Here is a 25,723-nt window from a genome sequence, read left to right as displayed (position 1 = left end):
ATACTCTAATTGGTCCAATACCCCGGTTCACGCAACACTATCTTATCCTCTATTGGCTGTGCAAGCTTCTTCACGAGGTGTCCAGCAGTTACTTATCTCATTCTTCGGTATCCAGGAGTTGCTTGTCAGGCTCTTCTTATCTTCCTTTTTCCCAGCGTACAAGGACACAGCGTCCTTGTCTGCTCCAGCACTTTGTAAACTTATGCTTCGTTCCCACCTAACAGCTGGATTGCTCACATGCCCTCGCCCAGCCAAGAAATCCTCAACAATTCCCCCTTTTTGTTTTTGAGCAATCTAGGCTTGTGTAATAACTTGGGATGCCATTTTTTCCTAACAAGCTGAACAAGGTAAAATTATTACAATAGCTAAAATCACAATAACTACAATAATGCCCATAATTCTTTGAGCCAACCTGTTACCCCTAATGACCCAGACCATGAGGACTATGAGGAAGATGAACCATCCATACATTCTTGTGCCATCTTGCTCCATGAACTCAGCCCAGCAATCGGTAGGTACCAGCTTTCCTTGGGCGTCCCCACAGAGGCAACGATGGCCTCACCGTACACCAGCCCGATGCTCTTCAGAAAATCCCGGTATTTATACATTTGCAGAGGAATGGGTTTTAGCACACGTGGCCAGTGGGTGCCAAAAGTCCGCCTCGGTTGCAATCTATGACGCATGTGCTCGCTGGCCAGGCACGCTGCACGTGTCATAGCCATCTTGTCTATTGGTTCATGGGCTTTACAATACAGTTGCGATGCACAGAGAATCTTGACCTGTTATGTTAGCCAAGGTGACCTATACATTAGTTTTCGGCTGAGGTAGTATTCATATTGCCACATCATCTATGATGCTCCAGATGATGATGGTCGTGCAAATCGAACAGGAGTCCGTCGTGGGCCTGTATCTGTGGAAACACAATCAACCTCGTTCCTAGGTTATTAATGGAAATAGACCTTACCCCTGATTTTGGCTTTAACTAACTTTTACATTTACCCCACACTGTCTTCCCGTAATCACGCTATGTTTAATGAAATTATGCTTAACACACTTTTTACCTAAAGCAAGTTCTATATACAATAAGGCACGCAGTTCTAAAAACCTATCTGAAGGAGTCAACGTCCACTAGTCCTCTAAAGTGTAATACTCTATTGGTGAGAATCTGTCGGATCAGTGGCTCCAGCACCCGCCGGTGCCGTGCCACTTGCCATTGGGACAATTCCGGGTCCAGCATCAGTGCGAAGCCAAGGCTTGACCCACTTAGCCGGGATCTCCCAGTAAGTTTTACTTCTGCTGATCCACACCATTTCCCGGATTCTGGTCCTTATACATTACCATGATTCCTGTACTTTGTTGCGTCCTTTCTGCCTGTAAAAGAACATGATGCACTACCATTGGTGGGTCTTTGTGATCACCTGTCAATCTAAGATAATTTAGCACAAATAAAGCTTTGGACAACCATTGCTCTGGGAGTAAGCCGTGACTTCCGCCCTTTTGTTTTTGCAGCATGTTCTTTAGGGTTTGGTTGGCCCATTTGACAATAGCCTGTCCTGTGGGAAGATGTGGAATACCCGTACCATGGTGAATTCCCCACAAATTACAAAATCGAGCAAATCGTGTAGAACCATAGGCTGGGCCGTTGTCCGTCTTAATTTCTTTAGGCACACCCAGTACTGCAAAAGAAGTGTGAAGATGTCATTCAATATGTAAGGCCTTTTCTCCAGTTCGTGCCGTGGCCCACAGGGCAGCAGGATAGGTATCAATACACACATGTACAGAACGCTTTGCACCAAACCACATGACATGGGTGACATCCATTTGCCACAACTGCAATGGCAAGAGACCTCGTGGGTTAACCCCACAGCCCAAGCCGAGCCCCTCCTTTTGACAATCGGGGCATACTTTAACGATACCTTGGGCATCAGTAAGTGGTAAGTCAAATTGCTTTGCTAACATCCTAGCGGGTTGGTGCAAGAATGCATGTGATTGCCGTGCTTTGTTGAAAACGATTCCCTGGAGGAGGCTCCCATGACGCTGCAAGCCATTGGTCAGCTCTGTCATTTCCCGTTTCTCATCTGCACAGTGTTCTCATACCCAAGAGTTCTACCAGAGGGGCCATATCGCCATTAGTGATACCGCAAAGATTCCGCACCCACTGGATATTTCCCACAAGCTTCTGGACATCATGTACCGTTGAAATTTCTCATGTTATTTGAACCTTCTGAGGTTTAACATTGCTAGCATCTATGTGCCACCCCAAATACTTCCAAGGTGCTGCCTCTTGCACCTTTTCAGGAGTGATTATTACTCCGCGATGGCTTAAGATGTCCTGCAATTGAGTTAAAATTTCATCCTGTGGCAAGTTCCTTCCCGTTATCAAAATGTCATCCATATAATGATAAATAATTGACTGAGGAAACTGCTTTCTTATAGGCTCTAATGCCCAGGCCACATACATACACCTGACACATCGTGGGGGAATTGCGCATTCATTGTGGTAACACGACCCAATGGTATCTCTTATAGGGCTCTGCCTTGTTAATCAATGGTACCGAAAAGGCAAACTGTTCAGCGTCATCTGGGTGCAAGGGAATGGTGAAAAAACAATCTTTTAGATCTATAATTAACAAATCCCATTCTTCTGGAAGCATAAGTGGAGACAGCAAACCTGGCTGCAGGGCTCCCATACTGTGCATCACTGCATTCATAGCTCTAAGATCATGTAACAGTCTCCATGTCCCACTTTTCCTGGGAATGGTAAATATTTGTGTATTCCATGGACTAGTAGAAGGAACAACATGTCCCGCTCTCAATTGGTCCTTGTCGTGGTTTAACTCCAGCCAGCAACTAAGTACCACGAAGCCGCTCACTCACTTCCCCCATCCAGTGGGATGGGGGAGGAAATCGGGAAAAAAGGTAAAACTTCTGGGTTGAGATAAGAACGGTTTAATAGAGCAGAAAAGAAGAAACTATAATGATAATGATAACACTAATAAAATGACAACAGTAGTAATGAAAGGATTGGAATGTACAAATGATGCACAGGGCAATAGCTCACCACCCGCCGACCGACACCCCGCCAGTCCCCGAGCAGCGATTCCCTGCCCCCCCCACTTCCCAGTTCCTAAACTAGATGGGACGTCACATGGTATGGAATACACCGTTGGCCAGTTTGGGTCAGGTGCCTTGGTTGTGTCCTGTGCCAACTTCTTGTGCCCTGGCTGGCCATGAGAAGCTGAAAAATCCTTGACTATAGTCTAAACAATACTGAGCAACAACTGAAAACATCAGTGTTATCAACATTCTTCGCATGCTGAACTTAAAACATAGCACTGTACCAGCTACTAGGAAGACAGCTGGCTCTATCCCAGCTGAAACCAGGACAGTCCTCAACTAACTCTTGTATTTTTAGCAGCCTTTCAGAATTTAGCAGCTGCTGATCAATCCAAAGAGGCTCATCTGTTTTCCAGCTAATTTTCAGGACTGGCTGCCCCTCAGTGACCGCTCCTAAAAAGGATGGGTCACTAACATTGCCTTCATTTGGCTCAATAAATCACTGCCTATGAGTCCAAACAATTCAGTTGGGGTAGTCATGACATACGGACACGTCGTAACGTATTCACCGTCGGGGAACACAAATGGGTAATGGGTAGCTGACTTACTAAGGTGGCTTGTGTGCTCCCTATCCCTGCAATACCAAAATTTGGATTGATCAATGGCCATGATGGAGGCCAAATATATCGTGAAATAATCGTAACATCAGCTCCTGTATTGATTGTCTGTTGGGAATTGGCTTGATGAAAAAGGACATGGGTCTATAGAAAAGTTGTGAGAGCAGAGTTCTGTGTGAAAGAATGTCAGTTTGAGCAGCAAGATTAGGCCTTGGCTGAAAATAGCTGGCTTTGCTGATATCAGGAAAAAAACAACAGCTGGTGTCGCTGTTATCAGGAGAAAGACAGGGACGGTGTGACCTTGGCATAACTTCACAAGTAACTTTTGAAGAAGTTCCCATGAGAAAGTTACGGAACACGCATAGTTGCAAATCACAAGTGGGTGTATTTTAGTAATGAATAAACATTAGCAATGTACCAATCATATTAGGACTAGTAGGCATAATTATCGCAAACTGTATAAATTTGAGCTATCCGTGCAAATAAAGTTGAATCACTTCTATCACTCATATTGAGTCGACTTATGTGCATTCCTCCGCCGCTCCAACAAATGGCGCCCAAACGGGGACCGAAGAAAGGGGAATTGGAGCGACGGACACTGAGAAGCACCGGTAGCAGCGACCGGGGGGCAAAAGATTAACCGAACGCTGATTGTCTTGCTTGGTGTGTTAACTCTCGTGCCTGGACCGTCCAAAAGGGGTTCGCCGTCAGTGAGGGCTACTGGAAAAAGGCTGCAAAGACTTTTTAACCGAGGTGCCTTAATCAAGGTAGCACCCAGGAGTATCAAGAAGCCGGCCGGCAATGGATCAAGAGGTCGCCCTAAAATTATTACAGTGCTTTTTAGAAAAGCGGGGGGTAAATTGCGTTAAGCAAGTTTCAGGATTAGTTGCTTTAGGTCGTGTTAAGGGATGCTTTAAGAATCCGGATTTATTATTTAAGGAGAGTGAATGGCGTAGATTAGGAGACGTATTATGGGATATGGTAATTGACGATGATAAATCAGCTAAAAATCTAATGAAGCAAGGACAGAAACCTTTCAATTAGTGTGGGTACAGCTTTTGAGCTTAGTACCTGGAAAGCTATCAGAACCTCCCTATGGGATGAAATTAGTGACGGGTCTAAAGAAGTTAAAGGTCTTGCAACTTTATGGAAATTGATTAAGACAACTCCGTAAGGAATGAAAGCAGATCGTAAAGCGTCTGCGTCTGCTTTTGCTGCTCTCTCTCTCCAACCGCAAGCGAAAGGGAAAAGCGGGGAGAAAAACATAATGCAGCGAGAGAGACTTTTTGGAGCTTGTTCGCCTGCTCTTGTGCCCTTGACTTCTGCTCCACTCCCTGGGACTGCCGATATTAATCAACCATCTGACAGTTCCCAAGCCTCCCTAACCGTACAATTAAAGGAAACCCTACAGAATCAGGGAGTGAGTAAAAATCTGCCTGCGAAAAAACCAGCCCCCAGATATCACCGTTCAACATGAACAAATTATACCTAGCATATACCCTGATTCAAATAATTCAAACAAGGACTTGGCTACTCTAATAATAGAACAAAAAGAGACAATGTTAGAATTGTTAAAGGAAATGCGGAAAAGAGACGGGGAAACCAACCGCACCCGTGATAGATGCGGAGCCGCTTGTAATAGCCGCTGCAGAAGAAAGGCAGAGACATTAGATTAAGCAAGCCTGGATTGCTCAAAAACAAAAAGAGGGAGAAAGATTTAAACAGAGACCTACAGTGGATTCGACCTTGTTGTGGTATTACAAATATAGACTTACAGCTGCTGCTGGATTTATTGCGGGGCAGCGATAGCTTAACTTCTACAAGACAACTAAGTGCACCGGGACAGCAAGCCTTGGCAGCAATTGGACCAAAAAAAAAAAAAAATCACATCATCCATGTCTGGCAGATACGTTCCTGATTTACCCATAAATTTGAAACCTTATGCTGAGATTGATATGGAACACACTGACTGTAGTAAGCAGCATGACAGTGACACCAGTGATTGATCCACATCGGTTAATGCCGTGGGACAGTAAGAATGTTTGGGTGTCACTAGCTAAAGCTATTAATCAAATCTCTTTTTGTGTGTCATTGGCATTACCTGAACAGTCTTTTATTCTTATGTATTTATTAGGTATAATGTTTTTACTGTGTTTAATTAATTCTGTTCATAGATCTTTGCAAAGGACAATACAGCAGGTGTTAAAATTTTACCTCAATCTATACACAAACAAATAGATTGGCTGAAAAAACATACACAAAAGATCCAGCAAGAAACTAGTTGGTTTGATGGAGTATTACAGTCAATATTCGGCGGGATAACACCATGACTAATGGCATGCATTAAGGAAGTCTTACGATGGTGAGGTATATTGATATTAATCTGGCTAATACTCAGGACTGCGTATGGGTACATGATGAGAGGAGTCTCAAGGCTGACACACCAAACTCTACTCGCACAAAAAGAAAAAGGGGGAATTGTTGGAAATTGGCTTGATGAAAAAGGACATGGGTCTATAGAAAAGTTGTGCGAGCAGAGTTCTGTGTGAAAGAATGTCAGCGTGGGCAGCAAGACTAGGCCTTGCCCGAAGACTGCTGGCTTTGCTGATATCAGGAGGAAAACAACAGCTGGTCTCGCTGTTATCAGGAGAAAGACAGGGACGGTGTGACCTTGGCATAACTTCATAAGCAACTTTTGAAGAAGTTCCCATGAGAAAGTTACGGAACACGCATAGCTGCAAATCACAAGTGGGTGTGTTTCAGTAATGAATAAACATTAGCAATGTACCAATCATATTAGGATTAGTAGGCATAATTATCGCAAACTGTATAAATATGAGCTATCCGTGCAAATAAAGTTGAATCACTTCTATCTCTCATATTGGGTCGACTTATGTGCATTCCTCCGCCGCTCCAACAGTTGTCATCGGTTTCTTGACGATAACTCCGTCAGGCCCTTCCAATTGCACTACCTTTTCTGGTTTACCTCTTGTTGTGTCCATGGCAAAGTATACCTGCGGTTTCCCTGTGGAGCCGAATCCACCATCTGCACGTTGTACTTCACCTGGGGTTGGAACACACGACCTGATTGGCACTAATTGTGCTATTCTGGTACCTTTAGGAATAGAAACAGGAGGGATTAAAACATGAACCATAATTTTTCGTATTTTTTCATAATTTTGCGTATTTTTTCATCTCCTTCACCTTACCCCCCTTGCAGTTAGCAGCGTCCCACAGCGCCTTGCCTATATTATCCCAGGTCGCTTCTTCAAATGCGACATTTACATTTGGGATAAGTTCTTTCTCCCAGGCCCATAAAAGTAACCCCTTTAACACAGAATTATCAAATTTCAGTCCTCTCTCAGAGAGAAAATTACGAAGGAGCTTTAGGACTGCTTCCTGCCTTTTGTCCAACCCCATCTCCTTCTCCGACCGCTCACCTGATCAGGGCGAGATTCAAGCTTCTGCGCGTCTCCTCGTTTTCCCAGCTCAGGGCGAGATTCAAACTTACGCACGTCCCAGCTCAGCTGAAGCTCACGTCGTGCTTCCCAGCTTGGCTGAAGCTTCTGCCATCCTGCCGAGGCAGCAGGAACACTCTCGGCCGGCTCCTCCGCTTCCTTGTCAGTTCAGCTGCACCAGAAATTCTCATAGAGACGATAAAGTGCTGATCTGAGGGTCCCTGTTTGGGCGCCAAATGTTGCGGAGGATCCACAGGGGAAATCACGCACAGACCAATGTGATCAAGTGAAGTCCATTTACTATAACTTTTAGCAGAGTTATATACCTTATGTACTTGTGCATGCGCCTTATACAATACTCTAATTGGTCCAATACCCCCGTTCACGCAACACTATCTTATCCTCTATTGGCTGTGCAAGCTTCTTCACGAGGTGTCCAGCAGTTACTTATCTCATTCTTTGGCATCCAGGAGTTGCTTGTCAGGCTCTTCTTATCTTCCTTTTTCCCAGCGTACAAGGACACAGCGTCCTTGTCTGCTCCAGCACTTTGTAAACTTATGCTTCGTTCCCACCTAACAGCTGGATTGCTCACATGCCCTCGCCCAGCCAAGAAATCCTCAACACGGACGGGATACCTTGAGTGTGCGAGTGTGTGAGATGCAGAAAACTCTGTGAAGCGAGTGTGGACCTCTTCTAGGTGCGGTTCCAATCTCCCACGAGGGACTTGGCCACCGAAGGAGGGTAACGAAAGGTATTGAGAGAAAGAAGGCACCTCAGGACGATGGGACAGAAAAAGAGTAAAGTTTCTGTCCTGGGAGGGGACTCACAGAGAAGTACCCTCAAAAAGGTGGGACAGCCATTTACCTGATATACCGGTAGATAATCCCTTGGGATCAATGATTAAATATTGGGATGATTGGCCATCTCGTAAAGGGAAAAATAAGGAAAAGATGATACATTATTATATGGAAATATGGGAGGGAAAACAGATTAGGGCTGATAAATTATTTTGGCCAGTTTTTGGGTCACTTGAGGATTGGGTATGTCAAGCTCTGAATGTATATGTGAACCAAAAAGAACCTTTTAGTTTAGAAAAAAGTGAATATGCCAGCCTCTGGATAATATCCTCAGCTAGAAGTTACATTTTTGCCTTAACCGAAAAGAAAAAGACGAAGGGACACCCACACGAACAATAAGACCCAACTAACCAACCCTCCCCACCCCCATATGTCCTGGCTCCAAATCCCCCGCCATCCCCAAATCCATCACCCCCTCCATCCCCACCCCGAATATATCCTCAATTACCCACTCACCTGACCCCTTCTGCCCCAGTAGAAACTTAGGAGATGAAAACTCGAAGTAGGACTCCGGCAGACCAAAAAGCAACACATTTATTGCCCCTAAGAGAAGTTGCCATGGGGGGAAATCAGGGTGGAGTGGGATTTGTATCGGTACCCATAAATTCTGGGAACATCCAAGAATTTAAGAAGGAAATGGGAAGTTTACTCGAGGACCCTCTAAGGGTCTCTGAAAGACTAGATCAATTTTTAGACCCTAGTGTTTACACCTGGGATGAAATTCAGGCTATCTTAAGAATAATCTTCACATCTGAAGAAAGGGATATTATTAGGAGGTCAGGGATGAGACACTGGGACCAAAGACATCAACATAGGCCCCAGGGAGATGTGAAATGGCCCCTACAAAGACCAAGTTGGAACTGTCAAGTTGCGGGAGATAGACAGAGTGTGAGTGATTTGAGAGACATGGTGATTTGGGGAGTGCGGGAAACGGTTCCCGGAGGTCAGGATGTAAATGGAGCCTTTGGTGAGTGTCAGAGGGGGGATGAAGCTCTGACTGACTAGTTGGAAAGATTGGAGAGAGGTTTGCAGTTGTGTTCTGGAGTTGGCCCTGGTGCAGCCGTGGGTCAAGCCCTGCTGAGGACACGGTTTGTGGCTGGATCGTAGGTGGACATAAGAAAGAAATTAGAGAAGTTAGAAGACTGGCAGGACAGAGGGTTGGACGAATTGTTGAGAGAGACTCAGGGGGTGTATGTATGTTGAGATGAAGAAAGCCGATTGGACCGGAAAGTAGAGAAGCAGGAGTTGAATGCTATTGTTGTGAGAAGAGAGGGCACTTGAAGCGGAGTTGTGGAAGGAAACAGTAGGATGAACAGATGTTTGGAAGTGAATGGGGGAGTCAGGGGCTCTGCTTATTGGGGACTGGAACATCTACGGAGCCCCGAGTGGAATTGAGGTTGAGTCCCCAAAGGGAGGGGGTGGAGTTTTTGGTGGATGCAGGGGCCGAGGGATCCACCGTTCAGGGGCTGCCCTCCGGTTACACCCTTGCTGGGAATACCGTGAATATTGTAGGTGCAAAAGGGAAACCTTTTGAGGTCCTTGGTGATTTGCTCTTGCTCCCTGGGGCGGAATACGGTTTGTTAAGAGGGGATTTGATTTTCAAATTGGACTTGAGCGTTCGGGGTCAAGGAGAGGAGTCCGGCTCCGTGTGGTCGCGGCGGAGCCGGTGCTGCAGCGGCAATGGGCAAGGTCCTTTGTTGCAGCAGCAGCAGCAACAGCAGCGGCGGCAGTGGCAGGAGCAGCTCCCCCTCGGCAGCGGCCGCTGCCTCTCCTCGCGCCGCGGGGCTGTAATGAAAGTCAACTCTGTAAACAGCCAAAGAGAGTGGGGCTTTCTGTGCGACTGCTGTATCGCTATCGATGAAAACAATTAAGATGGACTGTGCTACCACAAGGGTTCACAGAGTCACCAAATCTATTTGGACAAACTTTAGAGAAAATTTTACAAGATTTCATTTCTACCCAGAGAAGTAAAGTTATTACAATATGTGGACGATCTATTAATAGCGGGAGAAACTAAAGAAGGAACCCGAGAAACCACTATTAAATTGTTAAACCCCCACAAACTAAAAAAGAAATTCGACAAATATTGGGATTACTAAGATATTGTAGACCATGGCTTAAAAGCTACAGTGAAAAGGTGAAATTAACTAATAACCAACTTAAATGGTCTACAGAAGATGATCAGAAATTAGAGGAAATAAAAAGGGCATTAATACAGACACCTGTATTAAGCCTCACAGATCTAAAACCCAAAAAAACAAAACCCCCAAAAAATCCCCAAAAAACCCACCTTTTTTTTTGTGATTATTCCTTGCTCAAGACTGGGCAGGAATTAAAAAAAAAACCCGTGAGGTATTGTTCTAAGTTACTTGATCCAGTAAGTAGAGAATGGCCTACTTGTCTCCAAGCTTTGGTCACTATGGCGTTATTAATGGAAAAACTTAGAAAGATTACCTTTAGTACCCCTTTAAAAGTGTATACTCCACATAATGTCAGAAGTGTTTACAACAGAAAGTGGAAAAATGGCTAACAGACAGCCGGATCCTAAAATATGAAACAATATTGATTGATGCCCCTAATTTAAATTGAGGGTAACCTCTGCTCAGAGTCCAGCACATTTTGTTTGGAAAACCATCAAAGAAATTACAACATAACTGCTTAAAGGTAATTGAGACCCAGACTAAAGTGAGACAATAATTAATAAGGACCTAAAACCTGTGGAATCAGGACCTCTAAGCCCATCATGGTCAGCTCAGGCTTGTGAGCTGTATGCCCTATATAAGGCCCTAGAATTAATTAAAGAGAAAAAAATGGGACTATATTTACAGATTACAAAAATACATATGGAGTAGTTCACACTTTTGGAAAAATTTGGAAAGAAAAAGGTTTAATTAATACTCAAGGGAGGAATCTTATACATCAGGAATTAATAGCAAAAATTTTAAGAGCATTAAGAAAACCAAATGAGATAGCAGTGGCACATATGAGAAGACATCAAAAAAGATTAGATTACCGAATCAGAGGGAATAAATTGTCAGATAGAGAGGCCCAGGAAACAGAACTCAGATCACCAAAAGTAACATAGTAATTTTCTTTGTGTTCCTATATAATGGTTCTAAGGGTAAAATACGTTACTCTGCTGTAAAGCCTCTGTGCCAAGGAATTGTGTTTTGCCTCTGAATATTTAAGGTTGCCAATAAACTATTCTTGTTGGCAGGTTAATAAGAATATAAACACTATACAGTCCTGTGTTAATACCTAATTGTGTTTATAAGCAAAATTAAAAGACTTTACTAGCTATCTGAAAAGTAATAGTCATTTCAAGTTGTTAAAAATGTATAACTATTTCAAACTAGTTACTTGCTTCTTACTTGATTTGGAAAAGGACTGTAAGCGATTAGGGTGAAAACCAGTTCATATGGCTGTTATAGGTTGTCTCACAGGTATTTATAACAGCATCTTTTTCAAATACTTTGGTAGTTGTAATACATATTTTGAAAATATTTCATTAAATTTATTAACTTAAGAAAGACAAATGAAAATTTATATATATACAAGGCTGCTTAACTTGTCAATAATGAATGTGAGACAGTGTCTATTGAAGATTTACTTATGGAATATGACATATAAAATGCTAATATGCAGAGATATACTGAACCCTAGTAAACATTCATAACATTTTAAAAATCAGTCAACAAACAGCCACAGGAAAGAAGAAAACGGCTTATAGACCTTTTGAGAAAATACAAGTTGATTTCACTGAATTACCCAAGTGTCCTGGTTTCAGCTGGGATAGAGTTAACTGTCTTCCTAGTAGCTAATACAGTGCTGTGTTTTGAGTTCAGTATGCGAAGAATGTTGATGGCGCTGATGTTTTCAGTTGTTGCTCGGTGGTGTTTGGACTGTAGTCAGGGATTTTTCAGCTTCTCATGCCCGGCCGGCGAAAGGGCTGGAGGGGTGCGGGGGGTTGGCGCGGGACGCGGCCAGGGCAGGTGGCCTGGACTGGCCGATGGGGTGTTCCGTGCCATGTGATGTCCCATCTAGTATAGGAAATGAGGTGTGTCTGCGGGGAATCGCCGCTTGGGGACTGGCTAGATGTTGGTCGACGGCTGGTGAGCAATTGCCCTACGCATCATTTGTACATTCCAATCCTTTTATTACTACTGTTGTCATTTTATTAGTGTTATCATTATCATTATTACTTTCTTCTTTTCTGTTCTGTTAAACCGTTCTTATCTCAACCCACAAGTTTTACTTTTTTTCCCGATTTCCTCCCCCATCCCACTGGATGGGGGGGAGTGAGTGAGCAGCTGTGTGGTGCTTAGTTGCTGGCTGGGGTTAAACCACATCAGTCCATTTTGACACACAACGTGGTACACGAAGGGTTGAGATAACGACAAACCTGACCAGAGCTTGTTAAAACAAATCTGTTACCAATCCAACACCCCAAGGTTGAAGATGTATCTATCCATGCCTACATAACTACCTTAGCAAAGGTCATGAGAAACAACCACCAGAAAGGAATAATAGAGCAAACAGTCCCCTTGAGATTTCCTATTCATAAAATTGAGCCTAGGGACCACATGCTGTTAAAAACATGGAAAGAAACATCTCTAAACACCCGCTGGGAAGGTCCGTTTCTTGTTCTTTTAACTACAGATACAGCCATCCGGACGACAGAAAAAGGGTGGACCCACGCTTCTCGGGTTAAGGGACCGATCCACACTTCTCATTGGGAAGTGGCTAACAACTCGGAGGACTTGAAGGTTACTTTGAAGAGAAAGAACCGATGAGTAAACCTGTGATCATCAACTGTGTAAATCTAAATTGTAATTGCTATCCATTTGTATGTTATAAGTGTATAGTGTGTCAGGGAAAGTGGTGGAACCATTACCGTTACGGGTATTCCCCCAGAGGGGTTTGTCAAGAGTGTCACGATCGGGAAAGACAATTAACTGACAAGGCCTTATGCCTAGGGGTTTTAGTAAGAAAATTGAAAAGGATTCCACTGAGTGGTGGGAAATATTTGTAAAAGGAATACATCCCGAATGATATTGTTATCATTCAATGAACCTTGCCCTAGTGTAACAATAATAACTGACATAAATTGTAGAAAAACGGTCGTGAGAGTGAGTTGCTACTTGTGAGAAGTGAGAAGATAAAAACTGGAGCGCTTACTAAATAAGACAGGCCAAGCAGCCTAACAAGTGCTCCCCTGAAGAATACATTTGCTGCCGAGAAGATGATACAACCCGTTGCTCGAAGCAACCGAGTAGACGGAGAAGGCAGAAATGTACTGCTGTGGGGACTGTTGATGACAAGCTGCCTTAAATATAAAGCTACAGACCCATATAACAAACGCTACCAAGTTGAAAACACCCTAACATTTCCCACTGACCCAACCTTGCTCCACAATGACCTAAAGGATTTAAAAATTAAAGACATAAAAAGGCAAGAATCTTAGGGTATAAAAGAGACACCTTACGATGATATATTAAGTTGGGAAAATAATACCCACAATGGTCCATGTGTTGCCGGAAAAGTCGGAATAAAGAACTTATCAACACCAATTTAGTGTAGATAAGCAGACACTTCTTTATTGACGGCCGGGTGCGCGGGTGAGTCTTCTCAAAAAAACCACGCACACCTGAACACCAAAATCATACACCTTATATTGAACTTATTCATTCATATTCATTAGTGTATTGGGTCTGGCTGAGATGGAGTTAGTACTCCCTATAGCAGCCCTCATAGCACTGTGCTCTGCAGCTCTGTAGCTAGAAAGGTGTTGATAACACACCAGTGTTTTGGCTATTGCTGAGCAGTGCTGGCACAGCATCAAGGCTGTCTCTCCAACATTTTTGCCCTCCCCTCAATGGCAGGCTGGGGCAGGGCAAGATCTTGGGACGGGACATAACCAGGACAGCTGACCTAAACTAACCAAACAGATATTCCATACCATATGACGTCAGCTCAGATATAAAAGCTAAGTGAAGGGAGACGGAGAGGGGGGCATTTTTGTCTTCCGGAGCAACCACTACGCATACTGGAGCCCTGCTTCCCAGGAAGTGGCCAGACATCGCCTGCTGATGGGAAGTAGAGAGTAACATCATTTGTTTTTTCTTTGCTTTCGCGCGCAACCTTTGCTATCATTTTATTAAACTGCCCTTATCTTGACCCACGAGCCTTTTGTTATATTTTTTTTCTCTCCCCCGTCCAGCTGAGGAGGGGGAGTGATAGAGCGGCTTTGGTGGGCACCTGGCATCTAGCCAGGGTCAACCCATCACAGTCCTTTTTGGCGCCCAACGTGGGGCACGACAACGGCAGTTTTGCATTAAGCGTTCTATAGCTAGTTATTAAGTGGCAAGCTCCTGTGCAGGTCACAGAGCTTGTTAGCTGCTTGCTTATCTCTAGCTTGCTGAGTTTGGGAACATGTTAATGCAAATAATGGCTGTGTGCTTTGTCCTGGCACTGATGGCTTTGTTGTGCTGTGGGAGCTATCTTGTGGGGAGAATGAAGGAACGCGGGAACGTGCTAATACAAATAGTGTCTATGTGCTTTGTCCTGGCAGTGATGGCTTTGCTGTGTTGTGGGAGCTATCTTGTGGAGGAGATGAGGGAACACATCTCCCTCTCCCTACCAGGCATTGATGTGAATGGTTTTATTATGCAGGCTCCCGAGGTCCTTGTTCACCCTTACGTGAGCTGTTCAATACTAATAATTAATACTGGTGGCATATTATGGGTATTGTGGAACCTGGTCTCTTCCTGGTATAAGAGGAGGCAAGTTTTAGGTGAGGCAATATTGAAATGTGCCCTCAAGCGACCAGTCCCTGGGTGGCAGGGTATATGGAAGGATTTGGGCAGATTCCTAGGACGGTTATCACCTCCCATAATCTGGGATTTTACATCCGAACAGGCAAGTAACCTTGGCAAACTGACACGTCACCTGATAGAAGGGTGCCTTGCCTATCCCAATGAAAACCAGCAGCTTCTCGCACTGTACTGGGGCCTGGCCTATGCCTACCGAGCCACAGTTCAACACTCTCAGAGGACCATGGTTGAGGCAGGGACCCAGACTGCATCTAAGGACACAATGCTCGAGATAGGGACCCAAACAACAACTACAGTAATTGCCCCAGTAGTGAAACGGAAACAGTGGACAAGGAGATCAACGGGTCCATACCATCGATTAGTGAGGGAAGAAGAAGAAGAGGAAAGGCTTGATTTAGAAGCTGGTCCTTTGATAAAGAAATTGGAGGAAGGAGTGAGGGAACTTAAACAAGAAGCAGAAACTACCCGGTCCCTGACGTCCTCAGAACTTCGGGACTTGCAGAAAGATTACAGCCGCCAGCCAGGTGAGCGGATTGCTGCCTGGCTGCTCCGATGCTGGGATAACGGGGCTGATAGTCAGCAACTGGAAGGCAAGGAAGCGCAACAGCTGGGATCTCTCGCTAGAAACCGGGGAATTGAAAGAGGAATTGGGAAAGAGGCAGCAATTTGCAGTCTCTGGAGCCGGCTCCTCTCAAGTGTGAGGGCAAGATATCCATTCAAGGAAGATCTTGTAAATTCATCAGAAAAGTGGACTACTGCAGATGAAGGCATTCAGTACCTGAGAGAGTTAGCAGTGGTGGAAGTCATCTACAGTGATCTAGATGACGAGGAAGTTTCCAAAGACCCAGAGGATGTCCTGTGCACACGGGCCATGTGACGAAAGGTGATTCAAGGTGCCCCAGCGTCGTATTCTAACAGCTTGGCAGCAATGTATTGTCCAGATATGGAAACACCAACTGTGGAGAAAGTGTCGTCTTGGCTCCAAAACTTTGAGGAAAATCTTTGTGTCTCCTCATCCCTACAGGACAGTGCCTTGGCTGTTAGGGATGCTCCAAGAAATCAGTCCTCCCCTGCCCCGGTCAGAGGGAAAGGGAGCCCAAGGCGTATGCCACGTGGTACACTCTGGTTCTTCCTGCGTGACCAAGGGGAGGACATGAGGAAGTGGGATGGTGAACCCACCTTTAAGATGGAAGCCCGCGTACGTGAACTGAGAGGGAAGACAGCTGTTAAGAAGGGGTCACCCAAGAAGAAGGCTGTCAGCGTAGTTGCTGTAGAGGCCCAAGAAGGCACTCAGCGATCCTCCAGGCATAGAAGAACTGAAAACACCTCCCTTGATTCTGGTGAGGGGACTTCTGGTCTGGTACCGCAAGGATCGGACAGTGAATATTCTGATGAGGAACAGCAATAGAGGGTCCCTGCCTTCGGCCAGGAGAAGGAAAGGGATGATCGGATATACTGGACTGTGTGGATTCGATGGCCTGGCACATCAGACCCACAGAAGTATAAGGCTTTGGTAGCCACTGGTGCACAGTGTACGCTGGTGCCATCAGGATACAGGGACACAGAATCCATCTGGATCTCTGGAGTGACAGGGGGATGCCAAGAATTGACTATACTGGAGGCTGAAGTGAGCTTGACAGGGGACAAGTGGGAAAAGCACCCCATTGTGACCGGTCCAGAGGCCCCTTGTATCCTTGGCATAGACTACCTCAAGAGAGGGTACTTCAAGGACCCAAAGGGGTGCCGGTGGGCTTTTGGTGTAGCCACTGTAAATGCAGAGAAGATCAAACAGCTATCTACCCTGCCTGGCCTCTCGGAAGATCCCTTTACTGTGGGATTGCTGCAGGTTGAACAGCAGGTGCCTATCGCTACCAGGACAGTGCACCGTCGGCAATACCGGACAAACCGAGACTCCCTGGCTCCCATCCATGAGCTGATTCATCACCTAGAGAGCCAAGGAGTCATCAGCAAGACTCATTCACCTTTTAATAGTCCTATATGGCCAGTGCAGAAGTCTGATGGAGGATGGAGGTTAACAGTAGATTATCGCGGCCTGAATGAAGTGACACCGCCATTGAGTGCTGCTGTACCAGACATGTTAGAGCTTCAATATGAACTGGCATCAAAGGCAGCCACATGGTATGCTACAACTGATATTGCCAATGCATTTTTCTCCATTCCTTTGGCAGCAGAGTGCAGGCCACAGTTTGCTTTCACATGGAGAGGTGTCCAATACACCTGGAATCGGCTGCCCCAGGGGTGGAAGCACAGCCCTACCATTTGTCACGGATTAATCCAAATGGCACTGGAACAAGGCGATGCCCCTGAACATTTACAATACATAGATGACATCATCGTATGGGGCAACAAGGCAGAAGAAGTGTTTGAGAAGGGAAAAAGAATAATTCAGATTCTTCTGAAAGCTGGTTTCGCCATAAAGAAAAGTAAGGTCAAGGGACCTGCACAGGAGATTCAGTTCTTGGGAATAAAATGGCAGGATGGTCGCCGTCATGTCCCTATGGATGTGGTTAACAAGATAGCAACTATGTCTCCACCAGCTAACAAGAAAGAAACACAAGCTTTCTGAGGCCTTGTGGGGTTCTGGAGAATGCATATTCCAGGTTATAGTCAGCTTGTGAGCCCTCTCTATCGAGTAACGCGGAAAAAGAACTATTTTGAATGGGGCCCTGAACAACAACAAGCCTTTGAGCATATCAGACAGGAAATAGCTCGTGCAGTAGGTCTTGGGCCCGTCCGAACAGGACCAGATGTACAAAATGTACTCTACACTGCAGCTGGGGAACATGGTCTCACCTGGAGCCTGTGGCAGAAAACACCAGGAGAAACCCGAGGTCGACCATTAGGGTTTTGGAGTCGGGGGTACCGAGGATCAGAAGCTCACTATACCCCGACTGAAAAGAGATATTAGCAGCATATGAGGGGGTTCGAGCCGCTTCAGAAGTTGTTGGTACAGAAACATATCTCCTCTTGGCACCACGATTGCCCGTGCTACACTGGATGTTCAAAGGAAACATCCCCTCTACACATCATGCAACCAGCGCTACATGGAGTAAGTGGATAGCATTGATCACGCAACAGGCTCGACTGGGGAAATCTAACCGCTCAGGAATTCTGGAAGAGATCATGGAATGGCCAGAAGGCAGAGATTTTGGAGCATCACCTGAGGAGGTGACTCGTGCCCAAGAGGCACCACCATATAATGAGTTATCAGAAGATGAAAGGTGTTATGCTTTGTTTACTGATGGATCCTGTTGTGTGGTAGGGAACCATCGGAAATGGAAAGCTGCTGTGTGGAGTCCCACACGACAAGTCATTGAGGCCACTGAAGGAGAAGGCGAGTCAAGTCAGTTTGCAGAAGTGAAAGCCATCCAACTAGCTCTAGACATTGCTGAACGAGAAAAGTGGCCGGTACTCTACCTCTATACCGACTCCTGGATGGTGGCTAATGCCCTATGGGGGTGGCTACAGCAGTGGAAGAAGACCAATTGGCAACGCAAGGGTAAACCCATCTGGGCAGCAGCATTGTGGCAGGACATTGCTGCCCGTGTAGAACACATGACTCTAAAGGTATGTCATGTAGATGCTCACGTGCCCAAAAGCCGTGCCACTGAAGAACATCGAAATAATGAACAGGTAGACAAGGCTGCCAAAATAGATATAGCTCAGGTGGACCTGGACTGGGAGCGTAAGGGTGAGCTATTTGTGGCTCGATGGGCCCATGAGACATCGGGACATCTAGGGAGAGATGCAACATATAGGTGGGCTCGTGATCAAGGGGTGGACCTGACCATGGAGGCCATCACACAGGTCACTCATGAATGTGAAACATGTGCTGCAATCAAAAGAGCCACCAGAGTAAAGTCTCCCTGGAACAGAGGGCGGTGGTTGGGCTTTCAATATGGCGAAGCCTGGCAAATTGACTACATTGGACCACTGCCACGAACACGCCAAGGCAAGTGCTACGTACTCACCATGGTGGAAGCAACTACTGGTTGGCTAGAAATATATCCTGTAAACCATGCCACTGCCCGAAACACCATCTTAGGCCTCGAAAGGCAAATTTTATGGCAACACGGTACCCCAGAAAGAATTGAATCAGACAATGGGACTCATTTCCGAAATAACCTTATAAGCTCCTGGGCAAAGAAACATGGCATTGAGTGGGTGTACCACATACCCTATCACCTGCAAGCATCTGGAAAAATTGAGATATATAATGGACTGTTGAAGAGTATGTTGAGAGCGCTAGGCAATGGGACATGGAAGCATTGGGATGCAAATTTAGCAGAAGCCACTTGGCTAGTTAACTCTAGAGGATCTGCTAACTGTCCTGGTCCTGCCCAAACAAAACCCCTACATACTGTGGGAGGAGATAAGGTCCCCGTGGTGCACATGGGGAAGTGGCTGGGGAAGGCGGTGTGGATTGCACCTCCCATGGGAAAAGGCAAACCTATTCGTGGGATTGTCTTTGCTCAGGGACCTGGGTGTACTTGGTGGGTAATGCGGAAGGATGGGGAGACCCAGTGTGTGCCTCAAGGACATTTAACCTTGGGGGAAAAATAATCTGTGATGTGAGTTGTATGTTGCAGGAAGTAATGTAGCAGGAATGACCTGAACGGCAGAGGAGTGAACTTCGCAAGGAACCAGACAAGTGCATCGGTGACCCAAACCAAGCCGACGTTGGTGCCCAACGATTGAACGTACTGCTTCTCCTATCCTGACCACTCATCTTGATGGATGGGGCCCAAATCATAACCTGTGTGTGAACATCTGAAGGAGTGGAAGAAGCCCCTGGAATATCTATCTCTTAAAGGACAAGGGATAGTAATTAATAAGAATCTATAAATCTGTACGTTGGGTATAAAAGTGGTTTAAGTATGTAGTTTCAGTTGTAAGTGTGGGTAAGAAAGGATTTCAGTAATAAGAATTAAATACAATAGGATGGTTAGAAGATATCTGTATTAAATTATGTGGGACCTGAGCAGGACACAAATGGTATGGAATAAGGGGTGGAGATTGTATTGGGTCTGGCTGAGATGGAGTTAGTACTCCCTATAGCAGCCCTCATAGCACTGTGCTCTGCAGCTCTGTAGCTAGAAAGGTGTTGATAACACACCAGTGTTTTGGCTACTGCTGAGCAGTGCTGGCACAGCATCAAGGCTGTCTCTCCAACATTTTTGCCCTCCCCTCAATGGCAGGCTGGGGCAGGGCAAGATCTTGGGACGGGACATAACCAGGACAGCTGACCTAAACTAACCAAACAGATATTCCATACCATATGACGTCAGCTCAGATATAAAAGCTAAGTGAAGGGAGACGGAGAGGGGGGCATTTTTGTCTTCCGGAGCAACCACTACGCATACTGGAGCCCTGCTTCCCAGGAAGTGGCCAGACATCGCCTGCTGATGGGAAGTAGAGAGTAACATCATTTGTTTTTTCTTTGCTTTCGCGCGCAACCTTTGCTATCATTTTATTAAACTGCCCTTATCTTGACCCACGAGCCTTTTGTTATATTTTTTTTCTCTCCCCCGTCCAGCTGAGGAGGGGGAGTGATAGAGCGGCTTTGGTGGGCACCTGGCATCTAGCCAGGGTCAACCCATCACAATTAGATTTCCGAGAAATGTTATGCATATTGATTAGATTTCTGGGAAGTTATTAGCATATGTTAATGTCCTTTACACATGCGCATTGAAGGTCTCTGGTGGTCTTCTAGAGTCCTCTGGTGGTCTTTCATAGTCTTCCTCACTTGTCCGCTTCTTGACCTCCTTTAGGTGATTCTGCGCAGTTTGGCCCTTGGCAGGTAACTGTTTCTTGGCAGATAACTACAAGTTGCTTCATAAAGAACTTATCAGTTTCCATTAATTTGAAATTCTGACATATTATACATTCTTCTAGGTTATAATATACTCCTACTATATCCAAATTATCTTAAATCTTAAGCTTGTTATCTAAGTTCTAAATGTTCCTACTAGATGATTTTGGCTAATTCCTCCGGCCTTGGTACAGGGTTATACAGAGGATTTCACAGCAGCTGTTGGTTGTTGGTTGAATGTATAAAATGCAATAGAGATATATAATTCTATATTCCTCTTAAAATTGAATATGATTAATTCTAACTAATTACAAATCAATAACAAATCAGTAACACATGGATACCACCACTATTCCCTAGATGTTAGGATCAAGCTCTAATGTCTTTCCTTTATGTAATTTTAGGCCTTAGAAATGTAAAATTATTAGTTTTGGTATAAATGAACTCAATACAGGGGAAAAATCTCCATCAACCATACAAATGGACTCTGTCAAGATGGGAAGATTCCACAGTTACCCCTAATAGTCTTACTGCTAACCTTAACCTTTAGTCCATGTATTTTAGATAAAGTTATAGCCCTTGTTCAAAGCAGAATAAAATCAATCTGGTTAATGATATTAAAACAACAGTATGATAATTTAGATAAAGTAGAAGAAATTGAATCAGAATCAGAAATGACTCCAATTAAAAGGACTCTTATTAGATTGGAAACACGAATTAATGCTAGTACCAAAAAGGAAAATGGGGGACTGTAATCGACAAGGGAACCAAATTGTTCCCTGACACTGTGTAATTTGTGTTGAATTAAAAGAAGACAATGAGGCTTACATACCAATCGGGAAGGGGGAAGGGACACATTGTGATTGAAAAAATGCTTTGTGTTGCGTAAGGGTCATGAGAAAAGGGCAAGCTATAACTTACTAGATAAGGAGGGAAAAAGACAACAACTATAACTTACTAGATAAGGGGATTAACTCTACCAGGACTGCACTTCTCCACATCAAAAGACATTCTACATCAAAAGACACTCCCCCTTGAGAAGATTGACCGAATCCGCCCAATAACAAACCTACACAAGTGAAGAAAGAAGAAGCAAGACAAGGTGGAGATTTACAAGAAAGGGGTGCATGAACTGTATAAAAGGAATGTAACTATAACAGAAAGTTGCGAGCCGTTGGTGGAGCGCGGACTCCCCGGCTGCCCAGCGCTGCTTGCTTGCTATTCTCAATAAATTTATGAATTTTATATAGAATTGGCTCTGTCAATTTATAACACTGTATATTCGCTGGCTTGGAATTTTCATAACTTTTCCCCTTAAAAATGTCTCTCCTGTATACTGTAGCTATCTTCTGTCTACAAATAAAGGGAAAATAACTGCTAGTCTGTAGTTAAGCTAGTCATCATTACAAAGCCAGCATTTGGCAAATGCTGTTACATTGTAGTGTCTGATTGTCATGGTTTAACCCCAGCCAGCAACTAAGCACCATGCAGCTGCTCACTCACTCCCCCCCACCCAGTGGGATGGGGGAAAAAAATCAGGAAAAGAAGTAAAACTTGTGGGTTGAGATAAGAACAGTTTAATAGAACAGAAAAGAAGAAACTAATAATGATAACACTAATCAAATGACAAGAATAATAATAAAAGGATTGGAATGTACAAGTGATGCACAGTGCAATTGCTCACCACCCGCCGACTGACACCCAGTTATTCTCCAACCGGCCATGCCCCCAACCCCACTCCCCCCCAGTTTATATACTAGGCATGATGTCACATGGTATGGAATACCCCTTTGGCCAGTTTCGGTCAGCTGCCCTGGCTGTGTCCCCTCCCAACTTCTTGTGCCCCTCCATCTTTCTTGCTGGCTGGGCATGAGAAGCTGAAAAACCCTTGACTTTAGACTAAACACTCCTTAGCAACAACTGAAAACATCAGTGTTATAAACATTCTTTTCATACTGAACTCAAAACATAGCACTGTAACAGCTACTAGGAAGACAATTAACTATATCCCAGCTGAAACCAGGACACTGATACTGTTTTCCCTTGATATCAACTATAAATCAAATATTTTTATATAACAATCATTAACAAGTCTTATTTTCATGAAAAGTGACCATGAATACCTACTTGTTTTTTGACTCTTGAAAGACCAGATGACTTTCCAACAATATACAGGACCTAATTGATGTTGATTTAGAATTTGATTCTTAATATAGATTTTCTTACCTACTGACAGATACTACATTTATGTAAAAATAATCTATGAACTCCTTCTCTTTTCTTCCCATGCCACATAGCCTCAGAATATTTAACATTCTTTTTAAAGAAAAAAAACTTTGGAAAAACTCAGAATATGTAAATATATATCACATTGTTATGTTTCTAATCTGTCTTGATATTTTTTAAATGGGAAAAGTATTAACAGCTGCAAATCTTTATGAATATTTTTAATGATGTGAAAGCAGTTTCAGAAGCAATATCAGAAAGAAAGCTAGAAAATAACTGCAGTATAGCAGAAAGATATCTTGAAACTATCAGTAAATATTGGTTCTGTTTTCTGAATGGTATTCTCATTTACTTTCTTTTCTTCATATGCACTGTTGTATCCTTTGTTGCAACAGAACCATGCTCATAATACAATGTCTTATCTTAAGAGTTGTCCAAAGGACAAATTCTCGCTTTTGGTCCTACAAACAACCAATTTACAAGCTAGATTTTAATGTACTACAGTGCAGTTTTCAAGGCTTATTTGAGTCTATGAATTCTGATTGGTTTTTATATCTTTTTTTCATTTTTTTTGTGTATTCAAATTCTTACCTTTAAGGCAGTATTAACTTTCAGAAAAAGTGAAAAATAATTACTGATCTTGTGGGGAAAATAAAAGCTTCGCACAAAGAATAAATACTTACTATATAGAGTGATTAATTTTTGCTGCTGAAAAAAATTTAATGGCTTTATGGTCTAAGTATTTAGTTGAGCACAACATGCATTTTGGAAAATCCATGTGGGCTTATGATAAGTATAAGCGTATAAATGCAGTAACATGTGCTTAGTCAAAAAACCAGATATTACCCAAATCCTTCAATGACAGTATTTTTAAAACATCTAAATTAGCAAATCAGTTTTACTGATTGTGTCTTGTAACAAGAAGTCAACTGCTTCATCCTTTAATAACTGTATTCCGTTTCAAAGATTGTATAAACTTATTTGTTCTAACTCTATTTAGAAACTAAATTATCTTCCTTATTTTAAAGAACAGATTTCAGTTTCCGAAATTCAAAAGCAGTCGTAAACCCATTGTGTAGTTGTTCTTCCATATACCCTTTTTAATGGTGAAATAAGTCATCTCGTTCTGTTCCAATTCTTTTTTCACTAAGCAATTCCAGATCAGTGACCATTGATACAAACTGATTACCCAATGCTAGTTATGCATACTAACACTTTGTGTAAAATTATCTATCAGACCCTTTACATCTTTCAAACTGAGATGGGGAACCAAAGGAACCTTAGTAGATATAGGAGATATATGAATGTAGATAGGAATTGTTTAATAATTATGTAGCTTATAATGAAGTTAAAGAAGTTTCAATAGAGGTAGACATGGCCCAAGGGGATGAGAAGTGATGTTTAACGTTTGCATTGTTGAGGCTGGCTGGGACAGGAGACAGTCCCTGATAAGAAGCAGCAGTCGACTCCAAGAACCAGCCAAGACCGGCCTTGTGATTTGGATAAATGCCAAGGGACAACTGAGTCTGCGCAGGGACAGAAGGTTAAGAGTTCACCGTGAAGAAGACATACAGCCTTCATCTTCACGACCACCAGACGACCACCATAAGGAGGCACTGCACAACCACAGTTGAGAGGAGACTATGGAAATGACTTCCTGGAGCTAATTTTAATATGAAGCGGGGATAGGTAATGCCTATGTATAGGCATATTGCAAAACTCTATGTATATGTAACACTTGACTGTATAAATTTAAAGCGAACTGCCAAATCAGGCGTGCACAACTTTGGTGGGACTACCCCCTGTGCTGCCCAGTGCTGAATGAACATACCTACTTTAAAATCTCACTGATTGTGGAGTCTGTTTTCCGCACATCAAAACCACATGCAAACTCACATTTTATTGATTTTATGTGTTTTGTTCAGAGGTATGGAAAAGTACTATTGATCCCCTATATGATTTTGCAAATCCACATGTAAAAATATCAGCTAAAAACTCATCTCTCATGCTTTGGGCCACCTTGGCTTTTGCAAAACACTGACTTTGTATCACTTTCAGGTTTTAATAAAAGAGGGTAAAATCAAGCCTTGGGGCTATGAAACACAGCAGGAGTGCCAACTATCAACCTTTTTATGTGCATACCAGGCATAATCTGCTTCTGTGTTGTCCCAAGACACAACTGTTAAGTAAATGAGGTGACTAATAAGACCATTTTTTCTATAATTACCCCCCTGTCAAAATCAACAAGAGAAATAGTGATCTTTTACATCGAAGTGCAAATAGATTAAATCATTGATATAACTAGCTAAGTAGTTAATTTTTATAGTAGGAACATTGTTTTAGAATCTCCTATTGAAGGGAGAGGTCTATGAATGTATCTATAATCTGGGCAAAAGAAATAGATTGACCTGTGATGGGTGACATTAGAGAAGTGCCCCATGTTTCCTTAATTAGTATAATGTGTTATGAGATTTTTATATGCTTAGTTTAAAAAGAGAAAGACAGAAATTACTTCTTGTTGGAGCGGCGGAGGAATGCACATAAGTCGACCCAATATGAGTGATAGAAGTGATTCAACTTTATTTGCACGGATAGCTCATATTTATACAGTTTGCGATAATTATGCCTACTAGTCCAAATACAATTGGTACATTGCTAATGTTTATTCATTACTAAAACACACCCACTTGTAGTTTGCAGCTATGCGTGTTCAGTAACTTTCTCATGGGAACTTCTTCAAAAGTTACTTATGAAGTTATGCCAAGGTCACACCGTCCCTGTCTTTCTCCTGATAACAGCGAGACCAGCTGTTGTTTTTCTCCTGATATCAGCAAAGCCAGCA

The 25,723-nt window shown here is 43.6% G+C and overlaps 1 protein-coding gene across 1 annotated transcript in view; it reads right to left on the bottom strand.

The window, feature by feature from the left end:
* Nucleotides 1-3,619: 3,619 nt before the first annotated feature.
* The window catches only part of LOC126035370 (endogenous retrovirus group K member 5 Gag polyprotein-like), a 34,463-nt gene continuing 12,359 nt past the window's right edge, over nucleotides 3,620-25,723 (bottom strand). The window contains exon 3 of the mRNA XM_049793907.1: nucleotides 3,620-3,769. The gene's annotated coding sequence lies outside the window, so the exon portion shown is untranslated. The remainder of the gene's footprint in view (nucleotides 3,770-25,723) is intronic.

Source organism: Accipiter gentilis, chromosome W, assembly GCF_929443795.1.
Source record: "Accipiter gentilis chromosome W, bAccGen1.1, whole genome shotgun sequence".
NCBI classification, from domain to species: Eukaryota; Metazoa; Chordata; class Aves; order Accipitriformes; family Accipitridae; genus Astur; species Astur gentilis.
The sequence above is the reverse complement of the archived record's forward strand: the minus strand, read 5'-3'. Positions and strand labels throughout refer to the sequence as shown.